This window comes from Panicum hallii, chromosome 3 (genome assembly GCF_002211085.1).
Source record: "Panicum hallii strain FIL2 chromosome 3, PHallii_v3.1, whole genome shotgun sequence".
Lineage (NCBI taxonomy): Eukaryota > Viridiplantae > Streptophyta > Magnoliopsida > Poales > Poaceae > Panicum > Panicum hallii.
The window spans coordinates 46,719,682-46,745,252 of NC_038044.1; the positions used below are offsets into that span (position 1 = coordinate 46,719,682).

The window sequence follows — 25,571 nt, forward strand, 5'->3', positions numbered from 1 at the left end:
AAAAAACAACTCAAGGACCAGATCACTGCCAGTGCACACCGTTGGCACTACTATCCTAAACGGCCTAAGCCCAGGGCAAATCCTTTTCCTCTTGCGGACCGCCAAAGTTGTGCTTCATCCTGAAAAGCCTGAATGGCACTTTGGAGGTTAGGAGCATATTCTAAAAAATGCAACTATTTCGGTGCTTCCATAGAATCCATGCTCCAAGTATAACTAGAGCATTGAAACTCTTTTTGCCATGTTTTGGTACCCTCCTCCAGGTAATTCTTATCATAAATTTACTTCAGACCTTTTTTGCTAGTCTTGCATGGGAAAGGCGTTAATTATTGCCGCCAAAGATTGGACACCACATGACATGAGTAGACAGAAAGGACTAAAGTGCTAAACTGTCATAATCTTAAGATTTCGTCTCACCTAACATTCAATTACAGTGACACAATCAAATCTGCACTGTACTAGATAATATTATGCGCTGGAACTCACCAGGCCAAATGTTTATTACTCGTTGACTGACGAGCGAGGTGGCTATCAGAATAATGTCTCGATTCATTTTGCCAAGTAAAAAAACAAAAGAAAAAAGAAAAAAATGATGCTAATTGTGCGAGGGTACTCATCAGATGAAAATCGCCTATTGTTTGGGAACCCCCAAAAAAGTCCTTGTTGCATCCTACCAAACTGTATTTGTTGGTTTTATTGCAGTGTTAATTGATGGCCTGTTTGTTAAATGTTCTGCCATTAGTAAAGCAACAGTTTGCACAAAAGTTCAAAACACTGCTTTCTCCACAAATAGAGTTTCAGATGTGCTCAAGCATGAATATTAATCGAACGTTATCAAATACACGAATTCAGTGCTAATGGACACCTGAACCTGCCAGTCCAGCAAGTGAGCAAGTGATCGCTACCACCGTCAGAGATTGATAGGCCCAAAAAACCACCGGGATAATAAGGGGAATAAAGGCTCTAAATCTCTAATAAACTCTGGAGGATGTCAATGGTATAAGCGGCAACTGTAAGGGACCTTATAAACAGTAGAATATGCCATCTTGTTTAAGAGAAGCAACCAAAAGAAATCAAAACTGGATTTCTTGTATTTGTAAGTTTACAACGGTAACACCAATGTTATATCTTTCATGGCGATGGAACTACCCTTTCATCCAGAGGCAAAACTGGATTAGTTATATTTTCTTTTTTGGCTCCAGCTACTTTGGCACGATGTGGGCCAAAAGATGCTGCTAAGAATCAGTAAGGCTGGCTCTAAATCTCCATTGCATCTGCCAGTTACTGATTGACTCGGCAAAGCAAGTTTATACACTCTCAAATGTTATTGATTCATAAATCAATGTAGGCAGTAGATCATTAATTCAGGAGTCAGAGATTTCTTATACTAGTTACCGAGAAAAATTATGATACAGTGATCAGTAAGACGTACACAGTTCTATGTGACTCTTTAAAAGATCACCAGAATATATATGATCATACATATTAAGCAGCAGAAACACCAGAACATTTCACAAGAACTTAACCTGAATTTTGCGATCATCGACCTTCAGCATTTGTGATGCCTGAGAAAACGATTCCTTGTCCGGCGATGCTCATTGTTGAATCTGTTGATGGATTTGTCGAGTCCACCTGGGTATTCGCAAGGGACCATATCGCCTCAGCACGGCTGCTATTATCACTTGAGCTCTCCTGCAGCCTGAGTGCAACCTCGAGGTTCGAAAGTACATCACCCATAGATGGCCTCTCAAAGCTATATTCAGCAACACATCGCTCAGCAGTTTTGGCAAATTTTCTGAAGCACTCAGGAGTTATCTCCCCCTGGAGATGTGGGTCAATAATCTCGCTGAGTACACCTTTCTTCTGGCAAGACAGTGCCCAGTCACGCAAGCTCACTTGCTCATCAGGAAGCTGAATGTTAACTGCATGGCGCGCACACAGAACCTCAAACAAAACGACCCCGAAAGAGTACACATCAGATTTCTGGGTGAGTTGCCTTCTTCGGAAGTACTCAGGGTCAAGATATCCAAAGGTGCCCTTGACCGCGGTGCTCACACGTGTGTCGTCAATGTCTAGACTGGCCTTTGATAACCCAAAGTCCGAAATCTTTGCCACCAACTTGTCATCCAAAAGAATGTTGGCAGTCTTTACGTCACGATGGATGATTGCTTGCTTAGGACCAGTGTGCAGATAATGGAGCCCTCGAGCTGCACCAATGCAGATCTCAAGGCGTTGTTTCCATGGCAGAGGTGACTTCCTGGTGTTATACAAGTGCTCCTGAAGGGTACCACAGGCCATGTAGGGCCTGTCTGGGACAGCTTCTGAACAATTTTAAGCCGCGGGCTGGCCAAACGTTCCGCTTTTGGACCGCTTCCCCCACCAGCGCTTGCGGACCTCCTTCAGAAAACGCGCGTGGAACGAGCAGCGGGAGCGGACCAGCTTCCGCAGCTTTGTTCGGTCTAACCCCCCCGCGCCGGCCTGCGCCGCCCCCAGCGTCGGCCCGTGCCGCCCCCCACCGGCGGCCCCCGCGCCGGGCCTGCGCCGCCCCTGCTTCGGCCTGCGCCGAGCCAGCGCCGCCCCCTGCTCCGGGCTGCGCCGAGCATATTGTTCATGATGTTATCTAATTTATAATTAAGTTATCATTATCTTATTTAAGAGTAATTTATGATTAATTGTATGATATATTTATGTTGTTAATAATTCTATTGTTATTCTGTTGTAAAAATAAATAAATATATATCTGTACATAAGAAATACATGTATTCAGTAAACAGTAAGGGTATTTCAGTCATTTCTCACTTCTGACACAGGATTTCAGCCCATTCAATAAGCAGTCTGCCAAACATTCAACTTCTGTGACCAGCTGCTTCTTTAACAAGCTGTTTCTCTGGCCAGCTAGCCACCAGCTGGCTTCTGAATAAGTTTCAGCTGTGCCAAACAGGGCCGTAATCATAAACTAGGATCATCTCATTATTTTCTTCGCAGTACCCAATAAGAGATACAAGATGGAGGTGCCGGAACATGGACAATGTCTTGACTTCAGTTTGGAACTCATGTGGGCCCTGCTGAGATAATAGGTTCCCACGCTTGATAGCTACGTTAATGCCACCATCTATCTTTCCAAGGTATACATTCCCAAAACCGCCCTTGCCCAGGAGATAGGTTTCATCAAAATTGCTGGTGGCTGCCTTGATTTCCTCGAAGGTAAAGTGGCGGCAGAGATTTGGTGGCAACCTGTTGCACTCAAACTGAGGAGTTAAAAGCTTGTTGCCTGTCTCTCCATAAGAGCAAGGTTAATGAATACACCGGCTCGCCGGCTGCAAGAAACTCCAGGTCACCCAAACTGCCGAGCAGTGTTTGTTGAATAATTCTTGTGCTTATCTGTTTGTTTTCTAGTTAGTCAGTTAGCTGCGCATGGCTGTTACTTGAGCTGTGAGCATCGTATGCTCTGACTCGCGCTGTGTTCGCGAGGGAGCGCGTCGTGCGGCACGTACTAGGGCGTCTGGGATGTCTGGGATGGCATTCGTTCCGTGATGGACGTGCCGTGCATGTCGGAGGCCACGGCCAAGATTCAGTTGTATTCTTTCCTTTATATGCAATACACAGAGTCAAGAAAAGGCTGTCACATTTGCAGCACAACGAGACCGTGTCCTTGTGTTCGTCCAAGTTCTAGTTCACGTGAGTTGTGTGCGTGTGCGTTTCTTGAGTTCGCCGGCGTCGCGGGCAGCGACATCCCTCCGGCGATCTCTGACAAGTGGCATCAGAGCCGGTTGCGGACCGGGGATCGATCGCGGCGAGGTTTCGTCGTTGGAATCGTCACCGCGCGATCGAGTGGGCGATGACGGGCACTCCGCCGTCGTCGCCGAAAGGAGGCGAGAAGAAGACCGGAAAGTTCGAGAGTGCAGGAGCAAGCGGAGCCAAGGGCGGTGATGTCGTGATCCAACGGGTTGTTCGAGAGGTGCGCGGTGGGACTAGCTACCCCGTCCTCACCAAGACGAACTACACCGACTGGGCGCGGCTGATGAAGGTGAAGCTCAGAGCACGACACCTCTGGTGGGCGATCGAGGTCGGCGACGCTGATCCGGACGACGACATCGAGGCGCTCGACGCGATCAGCAGCGCAGTGCCATCGGAGTTGGCGACGGCAATCACCGACAAGGACATGGCAAAGGAAGCGTGGGACACCATCAAGACGTTGCGTGTCGGCGACGATCGTGTGAGGAAGAACATCGCACAACAATTGCTGCATGAGTTCGAACTCACCACGTTCAAGGACGGCGAGTCGGTGGAGGACTATGCGCTTCGACTGACCGGCATGCAGGCTTCCCTCGCAACTCTCGGTGAGGTGCTATTGGAGAGCAAGATCATGGAGAAGATGCTGCGGAGTGTGCTGCCGCGGTTCAAGCAGATCATGGTCGTGATCCGCACGCTCCTCGACACATCCACGCTCTCTGTGGCGGACCTGACCGGGTGACTCATGGCGGCGGAGGAGTCGTTCGAGGGACCGCCGTCTTCGCTGCTCCACGACGGCAAGCTGTAACTCACGGAGGAGGAGTGGAACGCGCGTCGGAGGCAGCGGGAGGCCGAGAACATCTCCAGCGGCGGTGCGGGCGGGAGCTCTGCACGCCGGGGAGGAAGGCGTGGACGCGGAAGAGGCCGCGGCGGGGATTCCGGGTCATCCTCGTCAACTGGGCCGGCCAAGATCGGGAAGGATTAGTGCCGGCGATGTAGGAAAAATGGCCACTGGGCCCGAGATTGCCCGTCTCGGCCCAAGAAGGAGCAGGCCCACGTCGTCCAAGATGAGGAGGAGGCCTCGTTGCTTCTGGTGAGGTCAACGCCACTTCTCCCCCTTCCCGCTGCAGCTCCGTCTCCGCCGCCGCTAGTGGTGGATGGCTCGGCATCGGCGCCGGTTGACCCCTTGGGCGGGAGCCCCGAGGAGGAGCCCGAAGAGGCGACCACGGTGACTCTCCTAGTTGCGACATCGGCGTCACTAGGAGGAGCACGCCTAGATCCACTTCGGGCGGCGGTCGCGCCATCCGGTGCGGTGACGGCGAGGTGGGGCGCGGGATCCGGCTCCCAGGTGCGGCTCGTCGAGCACAAGCTGCTCGTGCACCTCAGTGAGGAGGAGAAGAACCGCGACACAACATCGTTGGTGCTCGACACCGGGGCGACGAATCACATGTCGGGCGCTCAGATGGCGTTCGCGGAGTTGGACACGGCGGTGCGCGGGTCCGTGAGCTTTGGAGACGTCTCGGTGGCGAAGATCGAAGGCTGCGGGATAGTGCTGTTCAACTGCAAGAATGGGGAGCACCGCTCGTTCACCGGCGTCTACTACATTCCCCGCCTCACGTCGAACATCATCAGCATCGGGCAACTGGACGAGGCGGGGTACAAGATCAACATCGACAACGGCGTTCTAAGGATCTGTGAGCAGAGCCGGAGGCTGCGGGCGCGGGTGCCGCGCTGGCCGGACCGGTTGTACGTGCTCGACCTCGATGTTGAACGACCGGTGTGTCTCGAGGCACGCGGCAAGGAGGATGCTTGACGATGGCACTCACGGATGGGCCACGTCAACATGAAAGCGCTACGGAAGCTGGCGCGGGAGGAGATGGTGTGCGGCCTGCCATCGATCGAGCAGGTGAACAAGTTGTGTGACGCTTGTCTCGCAGGCAAGCAGCGGCGAAACCCGTTCCCGGCGGTGGCGCAGTACCGGGCCGAGCGCACACTGGAGATAGTGCACGGCGACCTCTACGGGCCCATTTCTCCGGCGACACCGGGCGGTGGCAGGTACTTCCTACTGTTGGTGGATGACAAGAGCCATTTCATGTGGCTGTCGGTGATGTCGACTAAGGATCAGGCGGCCGCGGCGATCAAGATGTTCCAGGGACGTGCAGAGGCGGAGTCAGGCCTGAAGCTGGGGGTGCTCCAGACCGATCGGGGTGGTGAATTCACCTCGGTTGAGTTCGTGGAGTATTGTGCAGCTAAAGGGGTGCGACGGCAGCTCACTGCTCCCTACAGCCCGCAGCAAAATGGTGTCGTCGAATGGCGAAACGGCACGGTGGTGGCAATGGCCCGGAGCATGCTCAAGGCGAAGGGGTTGCCGGGCTGGTTTTGGGGTGAGGCGGTGAACACCGCGGTCTACATCCTCAACCGGTGCCCGACCAAGAGTGTGACAGGCATGACGCCGTTCGAAGCTTGGTATGGGAAGAAGCCGGCGGTCCATCACCTGAAGACGTTCGGCTGCATCGCCTATGTGCGGAACACGACTCCACACCTCAAGAAGCTGGAGGATCGTGGGCGCAAGATGATCTTCGATGGCTACGAGCGGGGAACCAAGGCGTACAGGGCCTATGATCCTATCACGCGTCGCGTCCATATCACCAGGGACGTGATCTTCGACGAGGAGGTGCAGTGGGACTGGACCCATGGCGAGGAAGGCGGCACGGCAGCCGGGAACGACGACGACACCTTCACCGTCGAGTCCACCACCAGGTACGCACCTGGTGATCCGGAGGAGATGCTGGGTGAGGAAGCTGTGACGCCGGGCATGCCCCCTGTTGCGACATCAGCCTGGTAGGGTGGACCGAGCGCGTCGCCACCAGGAACGCCCCCTGCTACGACGTCGACACCTTCGGCCTCGACATCGCTTGTCCACTTTGTGACGCCTCCACCCCTCCAAGGCGATGAACTGGATGCCGACCACGACGACGATGTGCCGCTGCGGTTCTGAGCAATGGACGACGTCGTGGGACCGGGATCAGCACCGGGCTATGCCGTTCCTGACCTTGGCAATGGCAGATTGCTGGCGGTCAGTGCGGAGGAGCCCAGGTCCTTGGCGCAGGCGCAGAAGGAGGCATGCTGGCGCCGGGCGATGGAGGAGGAGCTGCGGTCGATCGAGGAGAACCGCACGTGGACACTCACTGAGCACCCACAAGGGCGGCGTGCCATTGGGCTCAAGTGGGTGTTCAAGGTGAAGAGGGACGAGCACGGCGCGGTGGTGAGGCACAAGGCGCGGCTCGTTGTGAAGGGGTACGCACAGCGCCACGGCATCGACTACGATGAAGTCTTTGCACTGGTGGCGCGAATGGAGGCAGTGCGGCTGCTCCTGGCCCTAGCTGCTCATGAGGGGTGGGAGGTCCACCACATGGACGTCAAGACGGCGTTTTTGAACGGCGACTTACAAGAAGTGGTGTTCGTGGAACAGGCGCCGGGATTTGTCCAAGCAGGGCAAGAACACAAGGTACACCGACTACACAAAGCTTTATATGGTTTACATCAAGCACCTCGTGCATGGAATCAAAAGCTAGATGATAAGCTGGGTGTTCTTGGGTTCAAGAAATGTCCATCTGAGCATGCAATTTACTGTCGGGGTGCTGGTTCTGAGAGGCTGGTAGTGGGGGTCTACGTGGATGATTTGATTATCACAGGGGCTAGCTGCAATAGTATCAAGAAGTTCAAGACACAAATGACAAAAATATTCAAGATGAGTGATCTAGGATTACTCACCTACTATCTGGGCATTGAAGTAAAGCAAGGAGTAGAAGGAATCACTCTGTCTCAAGGAAGTTATGCAGGTAAAATTCTGGAGAAGGCTGGTATGGTGGAATGCAATACTTGTGATGTTCCTATGCAAGCAAAGCTGAAATTGAGCAGGGAAAGTGATTGCCCTCGAGTGGATGCTACAGAGTATAGAAGCTTGGTGGGAAGTTTGAGATATTTGGTGAATACTCGACTTGATTTGGCCTTCTTAGTTGGGTATGTGAGTAGATTCATGGAGGAGCCACATGAGGATCATCTAGCAGCAATTAAACATATTCTGAGATATATTGCTGGTACTAGAGATTGGGGACTCAAATTTGCAAGGAAGAAGCGAGATCAACCTGTGCTCCTGGGCTATAGTGATAGTGATCTTGCAGGAGATGTTGATAGTAGAAAAAGCACCTCCGGAGTGATCTTCTTTCTTGGGGAAAGTCCCATTAGTTGGCAGTCAACAAAACAAAAGGTTGTAGCATTGTCAAGTTGTGAAGCTGAGTATATTGCTGCTGCAACAGCTGCCTGTCAGGGAGTATGGTTAGCACGGTTATTATCTGAAATCTTGGATTCACTGGTTAACAAGCCTGTGCTCAAGGTGGACAATAAGTCCACAATCTCTCTTGTGAAGAATCCTGTGCATCATGACCGGAGTAAGCATATAGATACAAGATTTCATCTGATCCGGGAATATGCACAAAATGGGCAGATTGAGGTGAGCTTCATCAGAACTGATGAGCAGTTGGGAGATGTTCTAACAAAGCCCCTTTGCAAGAACAAGTTCCTGAAGCTCTGTACCAAGATCGGCCTTCAAGAGTGTAAGTAGTAATCATGCATAAGACTTAGGAGGAGATTTGTTGAATAATTCTTGTGCTTATCTGTTTGTTTTCTAGTTAGTCAGTTAGTTGCGCATGGCTGTTAGTTGAGCTGTGCGCATCGTATGCTCTGACTCGCGCTGTGTTCGCAAGGGAGCGCGTCGTGCGGCACGTACTAGGGCGTCTGGGATGGCATTCGCTCCGTGATGGACGTGCCGTGCATGTCGGAGGCCACGACCACGATTCAGTTGTATTCTTTCCTTTATATGCAATACACAGAGTCAAGAAAAGGCTGTCACATTTGCAGCACAACGAGACCGTGTCCTCGTGTTCGTCCAAGTTCTAGTTCGCGTGAGTTGTGTGCGTGTGCGTTTCTTGAGTTCGCCGGCGTCGCGGGCAGCGACGTCCCTCCGGCGATCTCTGACAGTGTTGGTGGACCCCACCGATATTTAATGCTCAGCTGCGACGTGGAAGTATTGGAGTGGGAGAGCGGCCGCCACAGTACACTTCGGCGTCTCGCGAGGCGCCCATTTTCTTCTCTCTCCTGCTTTCTCTCTCTTTCACATTGGATTTCGCCGGCTCTTGGCCGCTTGTAATACTTGCTCTAATCCTTTTCTACCACCTTCTTCCACCTGCAGATGATGAACGTGCCAATACAGGCAAACAACAGAATAGCAAAGCCACCAACAGCTCCACCAGTGGTTGCTTGTGCAGCACCTTTTGAGTTTCTTCGACCAGGCTTCCCATTGAGTTCCATAGACAGAAAGGGAGGGTTGAGCCCTGCAAGACTGTTATTTCCATAGTTCTGTAGCTTGAAGACCTCAAGACCATTCAATATTGCATCCAAATACTCTGGTCTCGATGAAATATCAGGGTGAAGGGCAACCCACAGGTCCATTTGACGAGAACCAGTTGTGACGATAACAGTCTTTATATGTTGTTCTGCCAATTCCTTCACTCCATGCGATGACATCCATTTGCTGCTGTGCTGTCTGATTGTTGATGTAGATAAAGAATGACCTCTGATTGATCTTGGTTTTCGGATACTGGATCTCACAGAAATGGAACGTTATGAGGTAGTAGAACCCAGCATCAATTGGTAAAATCCATGTAAGATTGTAGTTCAGATTGGCATGGGCAGATGGCCCCATTGACCGAGTAGTTGCATTGACATCAACTGGTGCAGTGTACTTTGGTACACTGGGCGTATACGGGATGGTAAGATTTTTGTCTTCCCCATAGCTCACTCCGAAAGCAGCACTATGTAAGTAAGGACTGGCATCATCCCATGAACGGTAAAAGTCAATATCATCTCGTGGAGGGATGATCTGCCCACCTACATTGAGCCGGTACATTGTTTGGAAACCTGTTGCAGGATCAATGGGGAATAATGGATCTGAGTTTCCACCATTGGCTAGTTTCAGCATTGATGTTGTGAAGAGGTCAGGTGTGGGCACGATCTCAATCCCATTCACAAATGTATAAGAGCCATTATAGTGTGTAGATGGGCTGAACGTGAGGTGTATATGTTGCTTGAAGTAATATTTAAGGAGTATTCACGAAAAAAGCTGGCAACATTAGCTACCAAAGCAGTTTGGGAAGCATTGAAGTTGTCTAAAAGAACAAGATTGCTTGTTGTGACACCAAAGTAGGCATTTGAAGGGGCATAGTTGCCATAAGTGCTAGGATAGAAGTAGAGGCGCACAAACATCCGGCCTGGACTAACAGGAAAAGAATAAGTGTAATTTGAAGTGAAGATGCGAGCAGTTATGTAGGGAATAGTGGAGGTCAGTGCAGGGTCTTGGTGCGAAGCAGTGGCAGCAATGCCTCAGGGATGGCGCAAACTTGGAACCGGTATCACTGTCCCACATCCGCCCATCTGCATCAGGACCTATCGGCCTGGAGGCTCCACAATTTAGACGGATCTGGCCAGATTCGGTGGAGTTGTTACCAGTTGCCTGTTACAAATGGAGAGGAGGAGAGATTGAACTGTATGATTATACTGAACTGTATGATTGTATTGGATAGCTCCAAAGTGGATAGTATAGTACATGAGAGCACCCAACCTCTAAAATAGGAAAAGACTAAACTATCCTTGACTCATACATGATACTAGACTTAACACCCCCCTTAAATGCAACGTGAATGCAATGACGTTGCAATTTGGAGAGTTGACACTAAGCATTAGACCCAACAAAATGAAAATAATGCATCCAAAGTCCAAAAAAGCAAAGATGTCATCAAAGGGTGCAACTCTTGAACATGTCGATGTAGATGATCTCCTCCACAAGAGGGTATTGCCTTCGTAACCGTACTTCAGCAAATAGCCCGAGTCTTCACAAACCAGTACTTCGACTCTTCACACATGAACCTTGCTTTGGAGATTTTGAACTTGACAATAACAGTGAGATGTGTCAAACCAGCCAAGAGAGGATAAAGAGATCACTACTGCAAGACGGCAAGCAGACAGATGACATAGTGATGACGATAAATAGACGGCCATTGATCATGATGTGGAGCAAAATGGCTCCGAAAGGGACCAAGAGGGCATTGTCTCATCAACAATGATGAGAATGATTAGCTAAATCAACGGGACTCAGCTAACCATAAAACAAAGAAGAAATTGGCTGACTGACAATGAATTTGTGGACACGCATGGCATTGACGAACTGAAGATGTGTAATCGACTGGATTGATATAGCAGAACATGAGACAAACGAAAATGACTCGATACAGTAGATACTAGCAGCAGCAGACAGATAGCAGCAGCACGCAAGCAAAAGCAGACGATGGATAGAAGTGGCCTAGCAGCAGATTGCAACAGCGACTGACAAATTCCACCAAGAGCAGCAGAGTGGTGCACAACCTAACATCAGGAAGCCATGTGCCTGTGCACAAAGAAGAGGCAGGTAAATAAAGCATCGTGGGTTGCTGCAGATGAAGTACCGAGCTGCTGCTGATGCAGGTGGACCAGTGACGGGCTGATGCAGAGGCCACACGGATGGGGCGACCTCCTCTGCGGTGGCCGGCAGCAGGATGAAGGGGGAGACGAGCAGACCTCTGCTGCTCCAATCTCAGCCGCAGGGGCAGGGGAACGAGCAGATGAGGTGGCGGAGAGCCACGACAACGGGCCGCGACGGGCGATGAAGAGCCACCGCGACGGAGACGTGGCCGCGACGGCGGCGGACGAGCGGACGGTCGCATGAGGAGGCCGTGGCCCGGCGCAGGAGGAGGCGGATGGTGGCCAGGCGGCGCTCGATCTGCAGCCTGGGGAAGATGATTGGGCCGGCGGTGGCGCGAAGACAGGTGAGTCCACGACGGACCCGCCGCGACGGGCAGCCGCGAGTGGGGCGGAAAAGGAGGCCACGACGGCGGCCTCAGTTGCTGCAAGATGGCGGCACAGGAGGAGGCCGCGATAGTGGCGCGACAGGTGCCGCAAGGCCAGGCGCCGCGACCGACGGGCGGCGAACGGCCGCGACAGGCGGGGCGCGGTTCCGCACCGACGAGGAAGGCGGCGACGGACGAGATGACGCTGCTGCTGCTGCTACGACGCAAACGAATAAAATAGGTTTTAGGCTGGAGGTAGATGCCCCCTAGGAGCAGTGCTCCCAGAGGCAGCGCTGCGGCGACGATGAGGGTGGCAGCCGGATCCCAAATAATCTGCTATGATTCCATGTTACAAATAGACAGAAGAGAACAGACTGAAGTGTATGATTATATTGGATAGTCCCAAAAGAATAAAAGTGATAAATATGAGAGTCCCTAAACCCTAAAATAAAAAAAGACTAAACTACCCTTGACTCATACATGATATTACACTTAACATTGTCATGGCGAATGACAAGATGCACGTGAGGCATGTAACGGTAACTAACAAAATCTAGAGCTCCATTGTAGTGGTTAATATCTCAACAAAAAAGAAAGTTCAGCAATTCAACGCAACCGATGACTCAACAAGCCCTAACTAAGCAGTACTAGTAAAAGGCTCAAAAGCCCTATATGATTGCAGAGAAACTAATCTACTAAAATGCTTTTTGGCTTTTCTGGAGAATAGGGATTAAAAACAGCGAAGGATTGACAGTCTCTCACTGAACAACCTTACTCTGATACCAATTGATGTGAACCCGCTAAAGTTTGTTCCCGATCTGTCATACCCAGTTTTTAAGGATAAAACCAAATGCATAACTATATGTATGCCAGGATCAAGTTCCACATATATATAGTGACTTCATCAGTGAATAATCAACAACAGTATCACAAAAAGAGAATTAAAAGACTATAAAGATTATCAGAGTTATACAGCTTATCCTGAAAATGGAGACTTCAAACTTCACAGGCAATCGACCGGGGGTTGCGCAGGCCTAGAACTCAGCATCATCTTCAAAAGACTTCAGATCACTTTCTCCTCTGAGCAGCAATTATAACAAACGTGAGTACACTTATGGTTGGTACTCAGCAAGTGTTGGGAATTATATGACATGAAGGCCTAAATCAAGAAAAGGCTGACTGGCTTACTGCGATAAGCAATTTTAGTTTGTTAAGTGTTATTAGCACCTGATTACTAAAGTATAAGTTCATACAAAAACCCACACTAAAAGAGATAGAAGAGACACAGCATAACCATAACCATAACCATAAACATGGTCCACGATTTAATTCATCTTCAAGTTCATAAATCATGTGAGGGTCCAAGCCGCTCTTAACAGCGAGCACGGCTGATATATCAGTTTTCACTATGCAGAGGTTGTACACTTTACCCATAATTTGTGTCTCCCGATTTGCCCGAGGTAGCTAGCCTCTTAAACACTTCCAAGGTGAGTGGCAAGGGATTCACTACAAAACCTTTACAAAGATTCCCTAACTTGCAATGATCCGCTAAGGTTTCAGGCCGCAGTGATTATAACCCTCCCTAATGAGGCGGTACCTTAGCCAAGGACCACAAACAAAGCCTCCAAGAGGACCGGGCTATACCCCATCAATGCACTACCCTCTTGCCCTTTCGGTAAGATCATCACAAGCTAGAGTTTCTAATTAATTAGCCAAGACCAGAGCCATATAGTATTGTGGTTGCACTGTTTTCCTGGGTGGTTCTCCATATTCAGATTAAAACATATTTTCTTATGATTAACAATACAAAGAGCATGAACATGGATAAAACAGGTGTAGCATCATCATTGTTGTCATCATAGTTGTATGTTATTTCCGAACCAGAACCAGTTATAGCAACTAAGCAATAGCTACCCAACATAAAGCTAAAACCCAGGTTGATAAGGAATGATCGTAAAGACTAGGCATATCCTTAATTAGGATCCATCAAAATTAGGACACATGCATGCATATAGAAAAAGTTATATTTATTGTGATTATTAGGACAAAAGGATGATCAAGGAAACACTTGCCTTTCTTTTAGAGAATAGCTGCTCAGAGTCTTCAACTCTTGTTCTTAAAACTCTAAATCTTCAAAGCTCTTGGATCATGCTTCTTCTAACGTCACACAAGCATCGGGCCAAAATCATACAAGTAAGCAGACAAACAAAAACAACTAAGAACAGATATACCAAACAAAAAGAAAGCTTTAAAAGAGCATATCAAAGGATAGGGCTCGTTGCTACGGTCACGACAACGAAAGAAACGTGGAAATCAGAGTTAGAGTTGAAAAGAAACAGCTATCAGAAGACTTATGTTATAAAAGAAACAAAAGAATTATAGGATTTTATTTATTTTAATTTAGAAAACTAATGTAAAAGATATAAAAGAGAAATATCCCTAATTATAATTATCTCCTATTATATTTGCATTTATAAAGACGAGGTACAACTTAGTCAAAATTATATATATAATTGTCTATGTACAATTTATCCTATTTAAACAATTAATTATAAAAGAAACTAGTGAGAGCATATAAACGCATAACTTTATATGATTCATATTGAACTAACAAATTAAATTACAAACACATTTAAGTTGATATTAATCAAACTAACATTAATTATGAAAACCGGAGTAAAGACAATTGGATTTTTATTTCGGAAAACTAGATGAGAGGATATTAGTCAAATTAAATTGATATCTAATTTTAAAAATAGGAATTACGGTACAACAACACTACTAAACGATAGCTTAGGATTTTAGAAGACTAACGCAAAAAGAACGGATCAAAACGGATCTAAAACGCGGAAACTATGGATGAAACAATGTTGTAGGGACCTATACGTAATTAACTATAGACTTTAGGGGCTAGCAGAAAAGAATTACTAGACTCAAAAAATAGTGCTTTCAGATACAGAAAAGTTTAGGGTTAGATCTGAAAAATTCCACGATGGGGCTGGATTGAGAAGATGTAATAGATCCAGGGGTTTTCTGCAAATTTCGCAAGACACAAAAATTTACGTGATAATTACAGAATTCTTCAGGGAGTAAATTGCAAAAAGCTTAAAACACACAGCAATGGTGGCAGCGGGTACTGTTCTTCAAATTGCTGTCGTTCTAGGGCACAAGAGGTCGCAAGGAGCGGGGCAAATGAAAGAGGACGACGAGGGGATTCCATTCCATACCTAACTTACCGCGGAGATGCACTGTGGCGATCGAATTTCGCGGAGGAAGATGCAACTGCGGGTCTGTGAAAGGATCGATGGACCAAGAGGGGGGTGAATTGGGCCTTTTTCAATTTCTAAAACAAGATAAAGCAACCTTAACCTATGCAAAACTAGAAAGGCACCAATTCACCAACCGGATAACTAAACAACCTACACCAGCTAGATAAGATAAAAGGAGATAAAGCCTAGCAAGGTAGATCTAACTAGTGATCCCTATATCAAGCACATGAATGAATTGCATGAAAGATAATGCTTGAATAAGTAAAGTGGACAAGGGACAACCGGATTTTTCCCGTGGTATCGATGTGTTGGCACACACCCCTAATCCACGTTGTGACACTCACAAAGAGTATTGTCACCTCCCAAGTCACCAAGACAAGGGCGCTCACTAAGAGTCTCCGTTCACCATCCCGGTGTGGTGGAGATCAAGCCACGTACAAATCTCTTCTCCGGGCTTCCACAATCCTTGGCAAGCTCCGCGAGAATCACCTCGATCACCAAGATCGCCTAGGTGATGCCAATCACCAAGAGTAACAAGCTAAGGCCTTCACTTGAGCAAGAACCAATCACCAAGAATGGATGCACACAAGCTTCTCTCTACTCAAGTCCTTAATCTTGCTTCCTGAAAGATTGAATGAACAAGTGTATGAAATGTTGAAGCTCAAGGTGGCTCTTGACTATAGTATGTGTGTTTGGGTGTTGCCTGGTGTCAAGAGTAGTAGAATGACCCATTGGAGGGGTATATATAGGCAGCTCACACGAATAGAGCCGTTGGAGAAAAAGCTGCCAGAAAACTGCGTAGCGCCGGTTAATCCGACGTCCCTCCAATAGTCATCATCGGTTTAACCGGTGAATGTAAACTGCTCCTTCTGAAAACTAGCCGTTACAGCTTGGGCAGATTAACCGTCGTTGCATCGGTTTAACCGGTGAGTGTAGTCATCCATTGATCAACTGAAATACCAAGTCACTGGACAACTGCACCGACGTCCAATTTCAAATAGCGTCGGTTTAACCGGTGAGTGTAGTTGTCCACTGATCAACTGAAAACCGAGTCTCTGGACAACTGCACCGACGTCCAATTTCAAATAACGTCGGTTTAACCGGTGTATTGACTTGTCCTGACCTGTAGACCATGTTTAACCGACGTATAGAAAACTTGAGGCGTCGGTTAATCCGGTGATAAGGATTTTTCTGATTTTGCCTTTTCTGACTTGAGTCTTGAATGAAATCCAAATATTTCTTGAGATATAAGTTAAGAACCACTTATTTGAGCTTCTAGAAACCTGAATGACCATTGTGTGCATCCATTTTCAAATGACCATGTCCATGCTCAAGTTACTAAGCCTAAACCCTTCTTAATAGTGCGATCACTACAAAACTATAAAACCTATACTAACCTAAGTGTCCTGCTCAACCTTATGACACTTAGGACTAGAAAGATCCTTAGTCTTGACATATTATTGAGTTGAATGCCGAGATCGCCTTTTTGAATAATGAAAATTAGGGGCCTCTTTTGACATATAACCAAATGAGCGATAATGATCTATAAAGCTGCACAAACTCATTAGTCACAATAATGGTTGTCATTAATCACCGAAACATACCTTGAGGGCCTAGATGCTTACAGTCTGTTCATGGTGGTTTTTGGGGCGGTGGCTCTGTTCTCTATTCTGTGCAACGGCGCTGGGCAGGGGGTGGCACAGGGGGCGAGCGCGGCTCACAGGGAAGGACGAGGCGCGCACAGGGCAGGGGCGGTGGCGTCCTGTGGTGCACAGACTCAGGCGCGTAAAAAACAGAACCCCGGGCCGGCGGCTGTTTTGCAGATGGCGTGCATGGCAGGGGGAAGGGTCCACAGGGGGCGGCACTGGAGGGGAGGAGGAGCAGGGGCACAGGTGACGGCATGCAGCAACCCGGGGCGATGCAGATGGCGTCGCGAGTAGGGGGACGCGAGCATGGAGACGATGGGCGTGCAGGGAACGATGGCGACTGTGCAGCAGGAATGGATTGGAACGGAGCTTGAGCGCTTGCCCTTTATAGGGCACAGCAGAAAAGGATACGGGGTCACAAAGGGCGAGGACCGGCTACGTGCTGCGCACCTAGGGACTTGCAGGGGGGAACTGCGGCTGCAGGAGGGAGGCGGCGCGGCAGCAGGTGGGTGCCAGGCCGAGGGATTCGGTTATGGGCCAAAACCGTTTCGGCCATGGGCTGAGAGCTGAACCTGGGCTGGCCGAGCAGGTTCGTTTGGTGCTGGTCTGGAACATCGAACTGGGCCGCGGAAAGAAGAAAAATGGGGAGGTGGAACCGCACCGGTGCAATCCGACGGGCTGGTTGAGAGTGAGGATCGATCGCGGATAGAACGAGATAGAGGGATAGAGATAGAGAAAGGTCAAGCGGCTGCATTTTTTATTGAACGCGGACGGTCCGGCTAGTGCATGCCGAGGATAGTAACAAGAGCCGTTCGGTGTCAAGATGACGTCTGAAACTATAATGACGAGATAGCAGGCTTGGCCGGTAGGTGCGGCACAGGCACGCGAAGAGCGAGATGCATATGACCGGTCCAGATATGGCCGCCGAATTCTAGACATTCATGCTTAGGGAACACCGAGTCGACAAGGCCTGGCTCTTGCGCGACGGTAGCCGCCAGAGCTGACGTTGACGATAACGAAGTATCACCGGAAAATGCCGAAGTCGAGGCGTGATTTCGTTTCAAGCGAGATTTGATCGGGAAGGAAGATTAAAGAATCAGGAGTTCGATGGGGCATATTAAGGATTCAAAGAAGACAAGATTAAAAGGATGTACAACAAGATACGGCTCGGTCCGACTATGATGAGAATCAAAATAGACATATTTTTCAGAACATATTTTTAAGCTTAAAATAAATCTAGAAAAGTCCAGATAAATATTTTAACCCATGAAAAATATACCCGGAAGAATCCCAAAAATTTCTAAGGAAACTCGGGAGGTAATTTGAGTCACGAGGATTCCAAATAAAATATTTGGGACTCATGAAAAGAATTTTAGAGCTTTCCAAATAAAATAAAAAATGGATCTAATTCTAGGATAAATAGAATAATTGCCCGAAAGATCTTTAAAATTCTCGGAAAATTCCATTGATAGATGAACATATTGTAAAAGATATTCACATCCTAAAATTGAATATTTTAGGGTGTGACAGAACTACCCCCCTTAAACGGAATCTCGTCCTAAGATTTGCAAGGGCTGGTGATAAAGACGAGAGTTAGGGCAAAAAGATTTCATCAAGGAGACGTCAAGATAATAAGGTGGGTATCGAGAAAAGAGAGAATTTGGATTGAGATATTCACTTGCTTTCAGTTGGACTAAGCAGAAGTTGTGGACGAGAGATTCGCAAGGGCTGGTGATTGGAAGGGGAGATAGAACACAGAGTGTTTTTTTAAGGAGTAAGGCGGGATGGCAAGATGGGTAACAAGAAAAGGAGGGAAGATGATTGGGTCTTCTTCACATGCTTTCAAGCAGATGGGGTTGACGAGATATTTACAAAATCTGGTGGTAGAAAGGAGGCAATAAGGTAACAAGATGGGTGTCAAGAAAAAGAGAGAAACGGATTTGGATCTTCTGTGCTAACTTTCGCTAAGGAGCAAGAAGACGGTGTTGACGAGAGATTCGTAAAGTCTAAAGATAGAAAGGAGAGATAAGGCAAAGAGCTCTGACAAGGAGTAAAGCGATACGACAAGATGGGTATCGAGACAAAAGGATGGAATTTGGGTTTGGGTCTTTTCTGCTGGCTTATGATTTGGAACGTGAGGATATCGTGGTTGAGAAAACTAAGGGATAAATGATGTCATTGCAGGCATAAGTCCCACAACACATCAACGAGCAAAGACAAGGAGTCTAAGAAATCAAGAGCAAAACAACAAGCATTACAAGCACACCAAAACAAACCATCAAACAACTAAAACTAATGTTTTACAACTGAAAAGGGAAACCTCTTAAATATGGGTCATATCCTAAAGCTTCAGCATTCTTGAGGTAGGCATCTCTCTCAGCTTGTCTGGCGGAACATTGACTTCTTGAGTGTTATGCCTATGAGTCCAATATAGTCTTCAGTTGCTCTGGCTTGACTTCTTCTAGTAGACTGCTACTTCCATTCTTCGTATGGGGCACAAGGTTAGACAATCTAACGTTTGTAACCATAGGAGAGAAGAAAATCACTTTTGAATTGAAGGCAAAGGGGTTTTCAAAATGAACATACTTGAAATCAAGGAGGGGGTAAATTGGGAACCAATGGATACAAGGTAACCAATGCCAATGAGAGTACAAGTGGGCAAGGAAATTGTGAGATGTAGAAGCAATGGATAGGAGGGGATAAAAGAAAAAGGACATAGAGTTAGATAAAAGCAGCATCAAGGATGAGATAAATGAAGAAGGATGAAGAATAAACAACAAGAGGGTCAAGGATATGATAAAATATGACTTTTATGTCAAAATAGATCTTAGAAAACGACCATTGCTATCTAGGCTGGCATCCTACGGTCGACATAGCTCTGATGGATAACTCGATTGGTGGATGGAGACGATATTCATGGCCCGACTACAGCCTTCAAAGGATGCTGCACCCTAGCAACCGATACACCACCTCCAATGGCTGCCGCGATCTTGTGGAGCGCAACACCCGCCACTAGGGCACTCGTCCTACAAGCAATCAAAGAACAAGTAAGAACAAGTAGAACAAGCAACTCAATTGTAAATATGGAGATAACAACCAATCTGAAATCACAAAGGTGGGGTTCTGAATTGAGTAGAACGGATGGTCTAGCTGACACACGTGTCTACAAGCAAGTAGCAATGGCTAAACTTTCAACAAAACAAAACCCAATCTGTTTGTGGTGGCTATGGAGGTATATGAGAGGGTAGAGGATGACCAGGATGTGGTGGAGGTCGTCCCTAAACCATACGACGCGCCCCTGTTGGGCCTCACTTGATACACACCCCATCGGGCCAAAATCAGGTGATGCAGCACCATGGACAGAAAAGGTCTTTGTAGTAAATCAACGATTACGACCGCCTCGAAGAAGATATGGATATGAGTTTGGATCCATATGAAAGTAGACTTTATAAGTTTTCCGTGAGGTCTAAAAACCCCCCAATCAGAGTCCATATGAAGTCGTGGCAGCCGTTACAACTTGGTTCTGTCCTGCAGTCCGAATCCAACATCCAAAACATGAAGTGACGTGGTGGCCTGGTGGAGAACATTGGGAAGACTTGGGTTTGGTCCCCAATCAATTTCTTTGGTCCTCCATGTTTTCCATATAATTTCCACACACGACTTTATCCAGTCAAGTAATTCTGAAAATGAGAATGCACAGAAATCATAGTGCATCATTAATTGTTCAAATGTATCGAAGTTAATCTTGATATAGAGTTGATTCACCTTTAGGCAAGAAGGAACTAATATGGTCGTATCCATGCTAGTGATGTCCTCATCATTCTCCCCTTCTTGACTGCAAACTGTTCTCGGTTTGGCATTACGAGTGTTGTTCAGTAATAGAGTCTTTTCAAGTTCTTTCAAATATAATCCTGAAACTCCCAATAAACTACAAGGCAGCAAGATTTGCTCCCCTTCTTGAAAATTGACCTGCAACTTGTTATCAATAGCAAAGAAACTCAATATGGTATAATTAATTTCAATGCAAGTTATTTGCTGATCGCTTTGAGATACTCTTAAATGAGGTTTCAAATCTGAGTAAATATACACCTGACGCACCATGTACTTTCCACGAGTGTTATATTTTCCAATTCCATAGAACGAACAATGATAAAAACATGGCGAAATGCAATTCTGAAATAATTTCTTCTCTAAACAATTTAGATTGCAAAGAATATCAAACTCAGTGTAACCCAAAGTATTCAAAGATAATATGAGTTTCAACTCTTCGTTCTCATTATTAACGCAACGAACATGAGGAAAAACAATATGTTCATCATTCAAATCAGATTGCACATGTCCATGTACTAGTTATGTGATAGATTGAGTGAAGTATGATCACGCAACTCCTCTTTATCACAAGGATCAACAAGCAAATCACCATGTAACAAAGGCAAATCAGCAATGATTTCCACTATTTGTTGCTTTCTAGTAGCATGATAAGTAGACAATTGCGTTTGATCTTGATGGCCCTCCCCTCGAGTATCTGAAGCACTCCATACGTTACCTATATGAGCCTCCTTAGGGAATGATGGCAGAAGAAGCTTGTCTTCTTTGTTATTCATCGATGCACATGGTAGCTCATCTCCCGAGTTGGAGATGAGCCCAATTTCCTGCAAATTGTTAGAACCATACAAAGGAACAAAAGGAAGCTCCTCTGCTGAAAGCACTTCTTCATTGAAGTATGCAAGACTAACAAAATCTCATTTTCAGTAGTGCAAGCTAATTTTAACAATTGAGGCAAGGAAGTATATGTTTTATGAACAAGAATATCATAGATTTCTTTATTCAGCCCTCTCAAAAATCTGTTTTCAGTAGCATCTTCGCATTCTATCAAACCACATTGCAACATAAGAATCTGAAGATCTAGATAGTATGTTTCAACGGTGTTACTACCTTGTTTCAAACTTTGTAGCTTAGCAAGCATAATATTCAGGAACAAAGTACTCTCTAAAAACAGTTTTCAACGCATTCCATATTTTAAGTACCTTATCATGTCTACACAAGCATTTCTACACAGCCAAAGCATAATCAATAAGAACTCCAGTAGCAGCTAGAATTTTTTGCTCTTCTGATAAATCATGTTTGCAAAATTCCGAATGTACTGCTAGTTCCCATTTAACATATCCTTTAGGATCGAACTTACCATCATATAATGGCAAGTGTTGAATGACATCCTGAATCTAAAGGTGTAATTTCATAAAGATGAACCGGCTACCATGTAGTTCAAACGGAGTAATCCGACAGTCTGTTGGGTAAATCTTGATGTGACCACTTATGATTTTGATCGAAATAAAGCATACACGCAACTCGCACGAAGGCAAATCTAGAGATTACAGCATTCCACAGATTTTATATTCACAAATCGGACATCAATTATTACAAGTCAAAATCACCACTTGAGTACTTTTAAGTTCAACATAAAACTTTATTCAGAGGTTAATAGCAGCGGAAAGAAAAATACGGTTATCTAGAGTTGATCTGGATACCACAATGAAGCCCTTACATGGCATCACTCGGCAGAGTCATTGCTAGCCAGGGACAAATCCCACTCCACTGTCCAACCAATCGGCAAAGTACTAGGCCAGGCCAAACCAGCTATCATATCTTCAAAAGACACACCTGAAAATATTGCCACAAGCAAGTCTGAGTATACTAATACTCAGCAAGGCTTACCCGACTAGTGGTATGCAAATGCCGACTACTAAGCATGCATGGCTCTAAGGTTCTAGGGTTTTCTTTTTACTGAAAAGCAACAAAGAGTAAGTCCTTAATTTCATATTTTAGCTTTCAATATTCTAGTTCATTTAACCAGTCTTGGTGAGCATATATCTCTAATCAAACATGGTGGAAAACATTTAATCATCCAACAAGTTTCATCATAGCTATAGTTCCTCTTGTTACTCTATGTGGCACAAGTATTAAGCAGTCTCAATTACCATGAGAAACAGACGATTTGAATAGAATTTTTTAACCTTACAAGCTAAACCTAAACACACGTCACGTGGTTACTCCCAGAGTCACACGTGCAACTTTTTCCTTTATTCCCGTTTTATGGATCAAGGCCACCAGCCTCGAGTACAAGAGGTCCACGAACCATGGACGACACTGGGCCATGACCCCTCTTGCACTCACCATTGGGCCCATGGGACAGCGTCAAGACGGTGGAAATCTGTCCACACACCGGTTCAATCGGGTACTTAAGCTTACCGATTACCATATTCTCAGCATGTGGTTAGTACTTTCAAACGCTTAACCTCCACTACCACACACTGCGGCCTTAGCATTTTTCTCTAGTCGGATGGGGCCTCAACCATGAGTACTTTACCACGGCCCCACCCGTCGACTTTATAGTTGCAGCATGCGGTAAAACATTCAACTCCTATAGTTCTTGCGAGTGGCAGGAAACCACTCGACTTTTACCGTACCTATTAGTAGTGCAACTACTTGATTTGCTATTCTAGTAGTCATTACATTGGTGCCTAGGATCGTGCAGCTAGGGTTCCGATCAACTCTTATGAACTTAAATGCACAGGCAAAAAGGAACAAAAGTTGCGTAAATTAAATACTGGGATCATGCACTGGGGCTTGACTTCTTGTGTAAAACTAGTCGGGGGTTCTTTTGAATGTTGGTCCAGGTCTTCAACGACTTCTGGTAGAGTCACCTAAGCTTCGCACTGCTCACTCTCGGACTCGGCCACCAGATTGTAGATCCTATTGGCGAGAGTAGTCGAATCTATATGAATGCACATGTATGAGTCATTTTACTGGTAAGATTGCATTATAAAATAGTCAAAACATAAGTTAAGTAGTCAAATACTTCATTTTCTTTTCCTTGAGCAATCATTTATCGAGTACTTATCGGGATTAACTGACTTCATTAAGTGAGTGAGTGGTTTTGCATGTTGTAAACTATCCTTTCTAACAGGAAGCATTGGTTAACCAAAACTACTCATAGAGGTAGTTTCTGGGTTGCAGAACTACTCGTAGAGGTAGTTTCTGGGTTGAGATTTTTATGTAAAACTACTCGTTACATAAGAACAAACTCACGGTAACAGTTTCAGCCATTTTTATATAGCAAGTTAAACATGAAAAGTTCATTAAATGGCTACTGCTAGGATAAGATCTACTTGCACAGAACAAACCATGCAAGAACTAGTGCTCAACTTTTTACTGAATAAAACTTCTCGCATAAGTAGTCTATGGCACATATTTGTAGATTTTCTTATGCAAGAAATAGATGCTAACATTTTAGTTTAAAAGGATCTAGCCTATAACAAAAGTACTCGAAACCACTGGTTGTGCTTGGATTCAGAGCATGAGATTTTTATGAAAGATTAGACTCTTAGCACTGAAGCTACCATCAACATTTCATGAGTACATCTTTCCTAGAACTCTTGGGACAAAAATAAAAGCATTTAAACATGGTTTAAATCCACAGCTAAAATTATGTGGAAACAGTTCCAAGATCTTTTACAAAGTTGTAGATCGTAACTTAAGGATTCCAGAACATCTTAGGTTGCATTCTTAGAATTTTTTTGTGAGCTGTTTTGCATCTTCAAAGTTAATAGATTGGTTTTCAAAGTTCTTGTTCCTAGTTTATAGATGAATCCCTGAAATTTATAGAAAGCTTCTCAGAAAGATTGAAATCGAAGCAAAAGGGTCCTTTACATAGGCAAACGGCTACTGCCGGCCAAAATCCAGCGACTAGGGTTGCTGGTGGTGAGGGGTGAAGGCGGGAGAGGCAAGAGGGGAACAAAGAGGATGAGTGCCGATCTTCCGAGAGTGGAAGTGTGGCTGCACGTACGCTCAAGGAGGGCGCCGCTTTGGCTAGCGCCAGAAGCTGTCGTGGCATGAAGGTGTTGTTCCGCCGCTGCTGTTGGTGACCCTGCAGTTCTTTTTCTGCCAACATAGCAAGTTGAAACAAATGTTGTATAGAATGATAGTCCTTATAATCAACTATGTCCATGTTCTCACGCCGCAAGCCCCCATAAAACCTAACAATTTGGTCTTCCTAATCCTCAACTACCCCACAACGAAGCATACCTTTCTGCAACTCTTGGTAGTACTCTTGGACAGACATGTCACCTTGATCAAAGCGTTGTAATTTCTTACGAAGATCACATCCGTATGATGGAGGAACAATCCTAGCGCGCATCTCTTGTTTTAACGCAGTCCATGTCTATGGGGCATTACGTGCATTGACAAGTTCATTCCACTAAATGATAGCAAAATCTTTAAACTCACTAGTGGCTTGTCTAACTCTATGATGCTCAGGAACAAGATGGGAGCTACATTTTTGTTCTACCATCATCTCCCAATCCAAGTAAGTCTCAGCATCATAAGATCCATAAAATGGTGGAATGGAAAACTTAATCTTAGCATAAGGATCATTATCTTGCTCAGGAGCATGAGGACAACGTCTATCATAACCTCCCATACCTTGATGATGATGTAGAAGGTGACTGCGCTGCTGTGCATCAACCTCGTCATCATCGAACTCATCCTATATGTCATTGTGAGCAAGGCTGCCGGCAGCAGGGACGATGGGGGGTGGAGCATGGTGGGGAAAACAAGCCTCCACCGCGTCCAGCCGTGCGGCAAGACCATCAACACTTGTATGAATCCTCTGAAAGGTGGCTATTGTAGTGGTCTGGTACTTGTTGAAAGTGTCAGTCATCACCCGCATCATGTCTTTGAGTTCCATATGGGACACGCACTCATTATCGTCCGGAGGTGTAGAAGGAGAGGTCTTGTCCATCGGCACCTTTCCTATCATGGTTAGAACAAAATAGAAACGAAGGCAAAAGGTTGTGAACTCTACAACTACACTCTCTGAGTGGAAGTGGAAAACAAGCAGTAAGATGCGTCTTACCCCACTCTTACAAGTGTCTTACCAGCACTGCAGGTGGCAAACGGTTATCGGTATGATAACATGAAGAGAGTGG

The 25,571-nt window shown here is 46.3% G+C and overlaps 1 pseudogene; it reads right to left on the reverse strand.

The window, feature by feature from the left end:
- Positions 1-1,536: 1,536 nt before the first annotated feature.
- LOC112885446 overlaps positions 1,537-25,571 on the reverse strand; it is a 143,830-nt pseudogene continuing 119,795 nt past the window's right edge.